The 14591-nt window shown below is 40.4% G+C and overlaps 1 long non-coding RNA gene across 1 annotated transcript in view; it reads right to left on the reverse strand.

The window, feature by feature from the left end:
- Positions 1 to 2736: 2736 nt before the first annotated feature.
- Positions 2737 to 14591, reverse strand: part of LOC123287043 (uncharacterized) — a 60410-nt gene continuing 48555 nt past the window's right edge. The window contains exon 4 of the long non-coding RNA XR_011505271.1: positions 2737 to 3036. This is a non-coding gene — a long non-coding RNA (uncharacterized lncRNA). The remainder of the gene's footprint in view (positions 3037 to 14591) is intronic.

Consider the following 14591-nt stretch of genomic DNA (forward strand, 5'->3'; position numbering starts at 1 on the left):
CGTGTAGTCCGCTGTGTCCTTCCCTCCAAGGTATACTCTGAAGATCGCTGCCGGATTAATTCCCCTCATCTGCCAATTAGAATATAGGTTAAGCCTTGTTGACAAAGACCCAAAATGATGGTATGTGCTTCTATTCCAAAAGTTTCTAGGGGTGGTTTCTATCTGCCTTGATTTTCTGCTCTCCCAAAAGTGCTGCCTTCATCCGCATGACCCTCTCCACCAAGCTCACATTCAAGCCACTAGGAAGGAAGGGAGTGGACAATGAGAGCATGTCCAGTGAGGACAAAGTGTAGGCGTTGCTGACATCCTTTCTGTTCACATCCTCCAGCCAGAACTTGGTCACTGGTCACTTCTAGCTACAAGAGAGGCTGGGAATAAAATCTGTATTTTATTCAGCCAGCTATGTGCCCAGCCAAACTTCTATTGCTATAGGAGATGAAAAAATGGATATTGGGGGACAAGTAGGGGCACTCTGTCTTTGCTCAGAATTTCATATTGAATACCTACAGTCTTATAAATATAGTACATTATAGACTATTCAGCTTGTGCTGCAGGGCATTCCTGAGCAGACTCTGCTCCATCAATCTTTCATTGCCAGCTCAGGTTTCAGAAGCCCTTGAAATTACCCTCTTTACCACCCTGGCTCACTGTGCCCCCTCCTGTCTTTTAGAGCCTGAATCATTTCCCAACCCCTTCCACAAATTTCTCCCTTCTTGCTACATCCCATAATACTGTCTTCTTCCTCTGAACTCCTTTACACTTGTTGGTGGGCCACTCTCTACCCAGCCAATTATGATAGCAGATGCTGGGGATGTCTCACCCTTGTATCCTCCAGGACCCATTGAGACCATCCTATTACAAAAACCTGTGACTCTCCAACTGAAGGCTCCCTCTAGACCTGCTCAGGGAAAACCAGAAGTGCTGGGGAGTAAATGCACCCAGGAGCAGCCCTTAGCCAGTGATGGGTAGGAACAAGAAGGTAACTACCCCATCTCCCTCACTCTTGGGTAGGCTAACATCAAGTTATGTTCTGTACCATTTCCCAGTGGAAAGACCAGTTACTTACGGTGGTAGCTAGCTTGAGTTGGCCTCCTTCCCTTCCTTGTCTCACTTCTTTCACTTTCCTACCCGTGCTTCCTGGGATCACTCCTAAATAAACTAGTAGTCCTCGAATCTTTGTCTCAGTGTCTGCTTCTGGGGAAACCCAAATGAGATAACCATGCCCTGTCTTTACCACACTCCCTGGAGTTCTTGACAATTGGAGTGCCTTCATATCATTATCATTGTGTCTTACCTCCAGTACTGGCACACAGTAGGTGCTTAACAGATGTTGGGGGTTTGTCAGAACTGATTGTATCTATTTTTTCCTTCTCTGTTCTAAAGCCAGAGTAATAATTCGTTAGTTCAACACTCAAGTTGCTAAGGAGTGGTTGCTGCAAGCTTAGAAACCCGCAGTTCAGGCGGGTACCAGCCTGTCACTTACCACATGCGAGTAAACATAGAAGTATTTTTCCCTGTCCTTTACAAAGCATAGAGCTATTTGTTTTGGCTTCATCATATCACTTAATTAAGCAGGAGAAAAGGGAGGTTATAACTGAATCAATTTTGTACTAAGCTTTGCTTATTTTCTGTTAAATGAACAAGCTAATTCACTATTATAAAATTCATATTTTACATCAAGATCCATTGTCCCCTGTTCTCCCAAATGTTAGCAGCACAAAATATGTAACAAATGGTTCCATTTCTGGGGTAACGCCGTGAGCAGTGGAGCGGCTGCGATTGTACTGCAGTCTGGTCCTCGTCCTTCTCTCCCCACCCCTCTGCCCATCCTTCCCATTTCCTCCACGGAAGGAAACTCAGAGAAGAGCTCAGCACGCACAGCCGCACATCAGCTGTACACTGCCTGCATTTGCACCTATCACTTTTGTTATCTCCCCAGGTCATTTATAAATTTTTTGCAGTTGCGTTTGGGTATATAGGTAGAAATTTTCCAAGCACTTTGAATTCTGTAAAATCCAGAGGAAACTTTGCCAAATCCATTCCCTTCTTGCTTTTTAAACCCATATACATTTAAAAGGATATTCAATACTTTTGTTTTTGAACTGCCTACCCAAAGCCCATTAAAGTGTTGTCTTTTAAAAGCTATCTACTCTTCAAGGAGCCTTAGGAGTCCATTTAAAAATCCTTTTTAAATCCTTTTTCCCTAAAACATGAAGTCGCATTTTGCCAAGAATAAATGCATTCCAAGCAGAGTGAGGAACGCCTGGGTTCTCTGAGTGGCCAAGTGAGCTACCCCATAGCCCAGGGAGAAGAATTCTTAGAGTAAAATCTTGATCAGGAAAATTCGAGTTAGAAAGCAATAAAACGGCAATTATAAGTTTAAATACCAGCGGAGAACTTGTTTTTCTTCTGGGTTCGAAATTGTAGATGGTCAGAGAAGATATGTGTTTCTCAAAATCTAGAGAGCTCTCCGATTCAGAGCACGCTATCATAGCTTTCCAGGCTTCTTTGGCTGGACAAATCAGCAAATGAGTCACACAGCAGGTAGCCACCAATGACCGTCTGGATTTTCTCATTCTTAATATTTCATTTCACTTCTAATTGGCACTGCAGTGGTTGAAGCAGCAGCTATCCAACATGGAGAGGTTATACATGTGTAGAAATATACTATTCAGGCTCGAAAACGCAAATTGAGCTTTCCTTCTCTTTCTTACTGCTTCTTACCTGTTTGCCAAGATGAGGACGTGAGAAAATGCATGCCCACTCTGCCTTAGTTTACTCGGGCTGCCATAAGAAACTGCAAACTAGGTGAGCGAAAACAACAGCAGTTGGTTCTCTCACCATTCTGGAGGCTGGACGTCTGAAATTATGCTGTCGGTGGGGCAGCGGGCCCTCTGGAGACTCCAGGGAAGAACGCTTTCTCGCCTCTTCTAGCTGATGGTGTTTGTCGGTAATCCTTGGTGTTTCTTGGCTTGCAGATGCCTCGCTCCAATCTCTGCCTCTGTGGTCATATGGCCATCTTCTCCCTGCGTGTCTCTGAAACCAGTCATTGTGGATTTAGAGTCCACCCTACTCAAGTACGACTACATCTTAACTAATGACATCGGCAAAGACCCTATTTCCCAATAAGATCACATTCTGAGATCCTAGGTGGACATGAATTTGGGGGGACACTATTCAACCCTGTGGAGTCCACCCACTGGCTCCCAAAATGCGCATTCATCCAACGTGCAAAATACATCCACCCCATCTCAACTTCCCCAAAAGTCATCTGGCATCAACTCTAAGTCCAAAATCGCAAATTAAATATCATCAACTCAAAAAGTCTCAAATCTTATCATCTAAATCATTTATGGTTGCGACCCTGGGTATGAGCCATTCTGGGACAAAATATCTTCCCATCTGTGGATCTGTGAAATTAGAAAACAAGTTAACTGCTTCTAAAATGCAATGGTGGGACAGGCATAGGATAAGCATTTCCATTTCAAAATTAAGGAAATGGAAGGAATAAAGGGGTCACTTGTCCCAAGCAAATCTGAAACCTAGAAGGGCAAATTCCATTAAGTTTCAAGGCCTGGGAATAATCCTCTCTGTCTCCATGATCTGTCCTCCAGGCCTGTGGAGGCCCTAAGAAAGATCTAGTCAGCCCTACTATGTGGGCAGTCCATTTTCTGCTTGCAGAATCCCAGAGGCCTGACAACCCTCCTGCATTTCATCCCATGTCTGTCCCCTCTAGTCCAAGCTGGCAGTGTTTCTGCTGGTATAACATTCTCAAAAACCTTGTTGGCCTTTCACAGATATCACAGGTGTCCAGGACATTAGACACAAGGGTCTTCCATAGATCTTTCCTGGATAACTCTATCCTGCTTCCAACTTCTGCTGAAATGCTTTGGTGGATCCCTAAGTCATATACCCAATCTCTTCAACAAAGGTTGCCCAGCCTTACCCTTGGGCCTTTCTCCAGAGCGCACCTTGACATCTTTGGCAATATAGACAGGCTGCGAATTTTCCCAATTATAAAATGCTGGTTTCTGTTTGTTTACCAGTTCCTGCCTCAATTTATCTCTTTCCTCCTACATTTTACTATAAACATCAAGGAAAAACCAAGCCGCACCCTCCACACTTTGTTTGGAAATCTCCTCAGCTAAATATCCAAGTTTAGCACTTTACAAGTTTACTTACCACCCAATGGTGGAACATAATTCAGCCAAATTTCCTGCCATTTTACAACAAGCCTCACTTCTCCTCCAGTGTCCAAAAACACTTTTCTCATTTCCTTCTTAGGTCTCACCAGAAGTACCTTTAATATTCACACCTCTAGCAACATTCTTATCATGACCGTATATGTGTTCTCTGAGACAATGGATACTTTCTATGCCATCTACTACCTTCTGAGACCTCACCAGAGCCACCTTTAATGTCTATGTTTCTACCAACACTCTCTTCAAAGCAATGTAGGCTTTTTCTAGCATGCCCCTCAAAATTCTTCCAGCCTCTACTCATTACCCAATGCCAAAGCCACTTCCACGTTTTTACATATTTGCTACAATAGAACCCCACTTCCCAGTACCAAAATCTATTATCAGTCAGGATTCTCTAAAGAAACAGAATTAATCAATAGGAGAGATAGATGGATAGATAGATAGATAGAAAGATAGATAGATAGATAGATAGATAGATAGATAGATAGATTACATGGATGGATGGATGGATGGATGGATGGATGGATGGATGGACAGATAGATAAATGAAAGACAGATAATAAGGAGAGAGAGATTTATTTGAAGGATTTGGCTCACTTGATTGTGAGAGTTGGCAAGTCCAAAATGTGTAGGGCTGGTAGGCAGGAGTTGATGCTATAGTTTTGATGCATAAATTCTCCTGGGGACCTCAGTTTTGCTCTTAAAGCCTTCAGCTGATTGGGTGAGGCCCATCTACATTATCCAGAGTCATCTCCTTTACTTTTTAAAGTCAACTGATTGTGTATGTCAACCATATCCACAAAATATCTTCATGGTAACACCTGGATTAGTGTTTAATTAAATAACTGGGTGCTATAACCCAGCTAAGTTGACACATAAAACTAACCATCACACATTCCTAATCTAATGAGACTCTCAAAATTAAAATCATTTCTCCATATTTTATTGATCACTATTTCACTTACTTTTAAGATTCAGTTGGCCTAAAGTGAAATTATTACATAACTTTCAGGGACAACAGTATCATTTTTTTCCTATCAAAGTTAAGAGATAAACACAATGAAGACAAACAGACTAGTAATAGACAACTAGCTGATTTGTCCTGGTTTTTATAACTTAAATAGGTAAATGGTTTGAAGAATTATAAGACAAAGGCACTCCTATCCAATACACAAATATAGAATGTTTGTCCTGAGTCAAAAAAAGCATGCACCATAGATCATAGGAAAACATGCTTTATTTTTTTATTCAACTTTTAAAAAGAATCTTTATTTCTCCTGACTACAAAAATAATACATGTTCACTTTAGATAATTTGTAAAATGCAGAGAAGTAAAGAAGAAAAATCACTTACAATTCCAATTCAGAGACAGCCACTCTTAACATTTTAGTGCATTTCCTTCAAGTATGCTTTGCTGTATATACCTACATATATTTGCACATATACGTACATAATCTAGAAATATATGTGTATATACACAGACACACACTGCACATATATGTGAATATATATGTCTGCGTAATTCATAATACATAATGTACACAATTATATATATATATCTCAAAACATTGTGACACTTCACATTTCTGGTTTGTAAATCCCTTTTTCCTCCCTAACAATTATCTCTATTAGTGTGTGGTGAAATTAGACCCTTCAAAAAGAATCCAATGTGTATCAAAACTATAGTCGAGCACAGATGTCTAGAGACTATTAAATAAAAACCTGTTTTGCATCCACAGTAGCCAGATGTGAGTATGACCTGCAGATTTAGACATGGGGAACTTCCTGGCCACGCCCCCCTGAGTGTGTGCTCACCCCCACGGGACTCTGGCCTCACCTGTGATGTCTGCACATTCCCTGCACTTCTGACGTCACATGTGTGATATAAGGGTTAAAATATGTACAAGAAGATGTCTCATGAGACTCTAGTTTTCCCCAGTGAGGTCGTTTCTGCTTTCAAACATTCCATATTCATATTCCAGCCATCACATTTTGGGACAGCTCTCATGTTGCTTAGCAAGTAACACAGCATTAATATGACTAAACTATAATGAAGATTACAAAATAATCTGAGAAAAAGTCTAGTGATTGTGAACTATGTGAAACAAGATCCTTCCTATTCAACTTAAAGGAATGGCAGAATAAGAGGTAATAAACTAATTTCACAGAGCCTAGAAACTGAGGATCCAGAACGTAAAGCCTCTCACCCAGGTTTCCAAGCTTCTGGGCATCACCACCGGCCTGGACACTCAGCCTCCACACACAGCACGATGCCCCGTCCCCTCCCTGCCTTCCCGCCATGCGTCTGGAGGAACACTAGTCCTAAAACACACTCCAGCAAAAGGCTTCCATCCTGAAATAAGTTTAGGAACTTACTGGGCTCTATAGCATACAGATCTCATGAAGATTCACAATTAAATAATTTTACATACCCAGCATTTTCCAAACTTATGTTATCACACAACCTAGAGGCCTACAACTTGGCCATTTTGGGTAAGGAGCTGGTTTTGAAATTTTCACAGCTAGGGGAAGGAAATGGTGGAGACTCAATTTAATCTTTATTTTATATTTTGCTATTTCAATGGCCAATTCCTCTTCAATGAATTTGGTTAGTCATGCAGTTTGTGCTTATTTACATTAATGACAGAAACTAGAAACAGAGATCATCCAAAACAGCAGATTGTTAAAAAAAAATAACAAAGAATTGACTTTGGAGTGAGTTTGTACTTATATTAATATATTATAAAAGATGCCAGAATGGATCAGACAATGATCCTAATGATCCAGTAACGTAGTGGCATCATGAGTGAACACAGGAGGTATCTTTCATGTCTCCACACCTTGGCTTTACGTGCCAGTATGCACGATCCTTTACTCTGGGAACCCAAACAGAACACCAAGCTTCACTAGAAAGCCATCATGCAGGCAAAACAGAAAAGCGAGTCTGTCTTTCCCAATCACTCTCTGCATTCCACTCTGGATGAGGAAATATCACTTTTTCTTTTTAGTAGGCAAAAACAAGAATGTCACTGCTGTGCTCAGAAACTTCACCGACTCTCTTTTTGTTCTGAAGATTAAAGGCCCAACTCTGGCGTGATAGTTAAGGTCCTTCCAAAGCTGGCTCCAGCCCCTACAGGCTGTCTGTTGTTCAGCTCTGCCCCTCCAGCCCTTTCCTTTGCTGTTCCATTTGCCTGAATATAGAACAGATATGATATATCAGTTTCCTAATGCAAATTACCACTGATGTTGTGGCTTATAACAACACAAATTATCTTACAGTTCATCAGGCGTGAAGGCTGACGTAGGGCTCATCAGGCTAAAATCACAGCATTGGACAGGGCTGAGCTCATCCTGGAAATTCTCGTGGAGAATCTGTTTTCTCCTCTTTTCCGGTTTTCAGAGGCCATCGCATTCCTTGGCTTGTGGCCCCGTTCGTCCATCTTCAAAGCCAGCACCATTGCATCTGTCTGACCACTCGTCTGTAGTCCCTTCTCCCTCTGACTCTCTTTCATGTCTCCCCTCTTCCACTTTTAAGGACGCTTGTGATTACATTGGGTCCACCTAGATAATTCAAAATAATCTCCCTACCTTAAGGTCAGCCAATTAGCAATCTTAATTCTACTGTTTACCTTAACTCCCCTTTGCCATGTAAAATAACACAGTCCTGGGTTCCCGGGATTAGGCTGTGGACATCTTTCATGGGGGATGGGTGAGGGACGTTATTTTGTTTCCACATATGGCAAGAGCATTTTACCTATGAAGCCTCTGTGTCCCTGTAACATTTGATTTTTGCTGCTGTCATACTCCTCTTCACGGGCTGATTTGTACTACTGTTTTTACAAATGTATCCTCAACCTCATTACTTGCTCTTTAAGGGCAAGAATGATGATTTAAACACATCTGTGTCTCCTGAGATGCGGTTCAGACACTGTCACAAAGGTTTTCAATGACTCCTGTTTTTCCTGACTATCACAAACTCTGCTTTCTCTTTAATTTTCCTGCACAACTGTAGACTCAATTAGTATTATGCAGCCAAAGCAAGTACAACCAATAGTCACAAAGCCATCATTAAGGAGATTAAGTGATATCTTATTAGCACAGATCAAAGAGTAATTCCAATAAATACTATCATTTTATAAGATCTCTGACAAATGCAGCCAGTGGATTTCAAGGCTAACAATTTCAGAATGACTTTACCAAACTAGCTTAAATTTAGCAACAGATCCACGAGAAGAATATTTTCACACTTTTCCTACAAGTTTTTTTTAATTATAAATATGTGTTAAAATTGAAAAATAAATTCTGCATAACAATTATAAATATTTATGCACCCAATACAGGAGCACCAAAGTACATAAAGCAACTATTAACAAACCTAAAAGGAGATATTAACAACAACACAATAATAGTATGAGACCTCAACACCCCACTTATATCAATGGATAGATCACCCAGACAAAAAGTCAACAAGGAAATAGTGGAATTAAATGAAAAACTAGATCAAGTGGACTTTATAGATATACATAGAACACTCCATCCAAAAACAGCAGAACATACATTCTTCTCAAGTGTGCATGGAACATTCTCGAGGATAGACCATATACTGGGAAACAAGGCAAGCCTCAATAAATTTAAGAAGGTTGAAATCATATCTAACATCTTTGCTAACCATAATGCTATGAAACTAGAAATCACCTACAGAAATAAGCTGGTTAAGAGACAAACACGTGGAGACTAAACAACATGCTACTAAACAACCAATGGATCATTGAGGAAATTAAAGGAGAAATCAAAAAATATCTGGAGACAAATGAAAATGAAAACACACCATACCAATTCATATAGGATGCAGTAAAAGCGGCTCTAAGAGAGAAATTGATAGCAATACAGGCCCACATTAATAAACAAGAAAAATCTTGAATAAGCAATCTTAAACTACAACTAACAGAATTAGAAAAAGAAGAACAAACAAAGCCCAAACTCAGCAGAAGGAGGAAATTAATAAAAATTAGAGCAGGAATAAATGAAATTGAAACAAAAAACACAGTATAAAGGAGCAATGAAACAAGGAGCTGCTTCTTTGAGCAGATAAACAAAATTGACAAACACTTAGACTAAGAAAAAAAGAGAGAAGATTCAAATAAATAAAGTTAGAAATGAAAGAGGAGAAATTACAATGGATACCTCAGAAATACAAAAGATTATGAGAATACCATGAAAAACTATATGCCAACAAATTGGACAATCGAGAAGAAATGGATAAATTTTTAGACTCTTACAACCTCCCAAAACTGAATCAAGAAGAAACAGAGAATCTGAATAGGCCAATCGTAAGTACAGAGATTGAAACAGTAATCAAAAACATCCCCAAAAATAAAAGTCCAGGGCCGGATAGCTTGGTAGAATTCTCCGGAATTCTACCAAACATTCAAAGATTTATTACCTATCCTTCACAAACTATTCCAAGAAATTGAGGAAGATGGAAGAATTCCTAACACATTCTATGTGGCCAACATCACCCTGATACCAAAACCAGACAAGGACAACACAAAGAAGGAAATTACAGGCCAATGTCGCTGATGAACATAGATGCAAAAATCCTCAACAAAATTTTGGCAAACCAAATACAGCGATACATCAAAAAGATCATACACCATGATCAAATGGGATTCATATCTGGGACACAGGGATGGTTCAACATCCACAAATCAATCAATGTGATACACCATATCAACAAAATAAGGAAGAAAAACCACATAATAATCTCAATAGACGCAGAGAAAGCATTTGACAAGATCCAACATCCATTTATGATAAAAACTCTCAATAAAATGGGTATAGAAGGAAAGTACCCCAACATAAAAAAGACCATATATGACAAATTCACAGCCAACATCATACTCAATGGGCAAAAACTGAAAGCCATCCCTCTTGAGAACAGGAACAAGACAAGGGTGCCCACTATCACCACTCTTAGTCAACACAGTGCTGGAGGTTTTGGCCAGAGTAATTAGGCAAGAGAAAGGAATAAAAGGAATCCAAATAGGTAGTGAAGAAGTGAAACTCTCACTGTTTGCAGACAACATGCTTTTATATACAGAAAATCCTAAAGAATCCATTGGAAAAATATTAGAAATAATCAATAACAACAGCAAAGTTGCAGGGTACAAAGCCAACTTACAGAAATCAGTGGCATTTCTATACTCCAGTAACAAACTAACAGAAACAGAACTCGAGAACACAATCCTATTTACAATCGCAACAAAAAGAATAAAATATCTAGAAATAAATTTAACCAAGGAGGTGAAATAACTATACAATGAAACTGTAAGACATTACTGAAAGAAAGTGATAATGACATAAAGAAATGGAAAGATATTCCATGCACATAGATTGGAAGAATAAACACAGTTAAAATGTCCATACTACCTAAAGCAATCTACAGATTCAATGCAATCCCAATCAGAATCCCAAAAACATTCTTCATGGAAATAGAACAAAGAATCTTAAAATTCATATGGGGCAACAAAAGACCGCCAATAGCCAAAGAAATCCTGAGGAATAAGAACAAAGCTGGAGGCGTCACAATCCCTGACTTTCAAATATACCACAAAGCTACAGTAATCAAAACAACATGGTACTGTACAAAAACAGGCACACAGATCAATGGAGCAGAATTGAAAACCCAGAAATAAAACTACACATCTACGGACAGCTAAGCTTCGACAAAGGAGCCAAGAACATACAATGGAGAAAGGAAAGTCTCTTCAATAAATGGTGCTGGGAAAACTGGACAGCCACATGCAAAAGAATGAAAGTAGACCATTATCTTTCTCCACACACAAAAATAGACTCACAATGGATCAAAGACTTGAAGGTAAGACCTAAATCCATAAAACTCCTAAAAGAAAATACAGGAAATTCACTCTTTGACATCAGTCCTAAAAGTATCTTTTTGAATACCAATCTACTCAGACAAGGGAAACAAAAGAAAAAATAAACAAGTGGGAGTTCATCAGACTAAAGAGCTTCTGCAAGTCAAAAGAAATGAGGATCAAAACAAAAAGACAATCCACCAACTGGGAGAAAATATTTTCAAATCATGCACCTGACAAGGGGTTAATCTCCATAATATTTAAAGAACTCATACAACCAAACTACAAAAAAGCAAACAATCTGAACAAAATGTGAGCAGAGGATATGAACAGACATTTTTCCAGTGAAGATATACAGATGGCCAGCAGGCACATGAAATGATGTTCAAAATCACTAATCATCAGCGAAATTCAAATCAAAGCTACACTTAGATATCACCTTACATCCATTAGAATGCCTATAATTACCAAGACAAAAAATAACAAATGTTGGGGAGGCTGTGGGCAAAAGGGAACCCTCATCCACTGCTGGTAGGAATGCAAACTGGTGCAGCCACTATGGAAAACAGTATGGAGATTCCTCAAAAAATGAGAGAGAGAAATACCATATGCCCAGCTATCTCACTATTGAGTATTTACCCAAAGAACCTGAAATCAACAATACAAAGAGGCTTATGCACCCCGATGGTCACTGCAGCATTATTTACAATAGCCAAGACATGGAAGCAACCCAAGTGCCCATCAACTGATGATTAACCAAAGAAGATGTGGTATATATTTACAGTGGAATACCACTCAGCCATAAAAAAGACAAAATCGTCCCATTCACTACAACATGGATGGACCTTGAGGGTATTATGTTAAGTGAAATAAGCCAGACAGAGAAAGACAAACACCATATGGTTTCACTCATGTGTGGATGATAAACAAATACATGGACAAAGAGAACAGTTTAGTGGTTACTAGGGGGAAGGTGGTTCAGGGGTGGATAAGGGGTGAAGGGGCACATTTATATGGTGACTGACAAATAATAATCTACAACTGAAATTTCACAATGTCATAAACTTTTATGACCCCAATTTAAAAAAATAATTAAATAAATAAATCCTGGGCTTCTGAATTCTCATGTGGCGTATAAGGAGCTTGGAAGTCATCACTCCATTCTAACAACAAGTAGAAAGTTGAACAAACTGAAAAATGAACTCTTCTTAGATCTTTTGGAGAAGTGAGGTCACAGAGCAAACTGCTGCCCCCCAAATTGGAGAGACGGACAGGTGGATACAGAGAATCACAACTCGCAGGGGCAGAAAGCCCCGACCTGAAACCTCCATGGGAACCAGTAATGGGTAGGAAAACCTGAAATGTAACTGACAAACTGCTGGCAGCTCTGTGGACATATCTGAGAGTTGAAAACTCCAGGAGGACCCAATAATAGAGTGCCCACATTTTTGTGAGTTTCACCTCCTTTGGTTCCACCAGGTCCTCCCAGTAAATGTCAGAAGAAAGTCCTCCCACACATCTGGCACAGCAGAGGAAAAGTAACCATTTTGAAATACGCTAGAGCTGTTCTTCCTAACAAGGTCTGTCCTCAAGAGAAACTACCCAGGTCCTAAACAACCTGGGGAAGGGAAATACACAACTCCAGTCCCCTCCAGCCATCCCGTGCCACCCAAGTGGGGAGAAAAGACTGAGAAACACTTAGGACGTTCACAGCCCAGGGGCACAGGCTCACTGAAAGACTGAGACCTCATCATAGGACTCTAGACTGCTTCTGCTCCCCCACACCTCACCACCACGTCACTAGGGCCTCTCATCCAGTACATCACATCAGGCTATCAAGAAAGATTACAAGGACTACCAAGAATACAGTTTGAAGAGACAGAGCAAGAGCCAGAAACAGACATGGCAGGGATGTGGAATTATCATGCTAGGAGCTTAAAACAACTATGATTAATATGCTAAGGGCTCTAATGCAAAAAGTAGGCAGCATGCAGGAACAGATGGGCAACGTAAGCAGAGAGATGGAAATCCTAAGAAAGAACAACAACAAAAAAATGACGGAGACTAAAAACACTGTAACAGAAATTTAAAAAATGCTTTGATGGATCCATTAATAAAATGGGCATGGCTGAGGAAAGAATTTCTGAACTTCAGGGTATGAAAATAGAAACTTCCCAAACTGACTGTAAAACAGAGGAAAAGAATGAAAAAAAAATGGAATACAATATCCAAGAACTGTAGGACAACTACAAAAAGTGTAACATATGCATAAGAGGAATACCAGAAAGAGGAGAGAGAAAAGAAGAAATATTTGAAGCAATAATGACTGAGAATTCCCTCAAATTAACATCAAACTCAAAACGACAGACCCAGGAATCTTAGAGGATACCAATGAGAATAAATGCAAAAAAAAAAAAAACCTACACCTAGGCACATTATATTAAAACTTCAAAAAATCAAAGACAAAGAAAAAATCTTGAGGGGCCATCCCAGTGACATGTTGGTTAAGTTCACACACTCCACTTCAGAGGTCTGGGGTTCGCAGATTCAGGTCCCAGATGCACACCGAGCACCACTTGTAAAGCCGTGCTTTGGTGACATCTCACATAAAATAGAGGAAGATTGGCACAGATGTTAGCTCAGGGCCAATCTTCCTCAGAAAAAAAGAAAAGAAGAAAGAAAAAATCTTGAAAGAAAGCACGGGGGGGGAACCACCTTACTTATAAAGGAGCAAAGATAAGAATTACATCCATCTTCTCCTCAGAAACCATGAAAACACAAAGAGGGTAGAGTGAAATATTTAGTGTTGAGAGAAAAAAAACCACCAACCTAGAATTCTACACCCTGTGAAATTATGCTTCAAAGTGAAGGAAAATGCAAGGGCAGCAAAATTGTGGCACAGAGGAGACCCTCGTCTCATTCCTCCACAAAGACCAACAGTTAGACAGCTGTCCACACACAAAACAGCTCTGGAAGAGACCTAGAATGCACTTAAGAAACTTCAGCAACACAGTGGAACAAGGAAGCAGAGAAGAACTGTAGGAAAAGGGAAGGAACACAGCTTCATTTTGCCTTCACCACCTCCTCCCCAGGCTGGCACTGCTCAGCACCAAGAGGGAACCCCCCCACTAGAAAGAGCTCCGCTCACTGGGAAAGAAAGAGCAGAGTGAGCAATCAGCGTTCCCAGCCTTTTGGGGCACCACACAAATGACCCGCTTTGGTTTCCCTCCACCCAAAGATGGGCAACGCTGAGACAGATACACATAGCAGGAAGGACCGTGGTTACCAGGGACCTGCTCTGTAGCCGACTCCAGCAGCTTCTGCCACTGAAGAAACCAATGGCCGGCATAGCTGTCACAGAGCCCCTGCAAAATTTCTCTGGGTTTTGCCACACAGGTGTTTGCATTCACTTATGGCAGATGCCTGAGTCCCTCCTGGTTCCTTCCCCAGCCCCCACCCTTGCCAGACCCAGGACGCGCACTGACACCCAGCCCTGGCCAATGACGCTGCACAA

The sequence above is a fragment of the Equus asinus genome, chromosome 8 (assembly GCF_041296235.1).
Source record: "Equus asinus isolate D_3611 breed Donkey chromosome 8, EquAss-T2T_v2, whole genome shotgun sequence".
Lineage (NCBI taxonomy): Eukaryota > Metazoa > Chordata > Mammalia > Perissodactyla > Equidae > Equus > Equus asinus.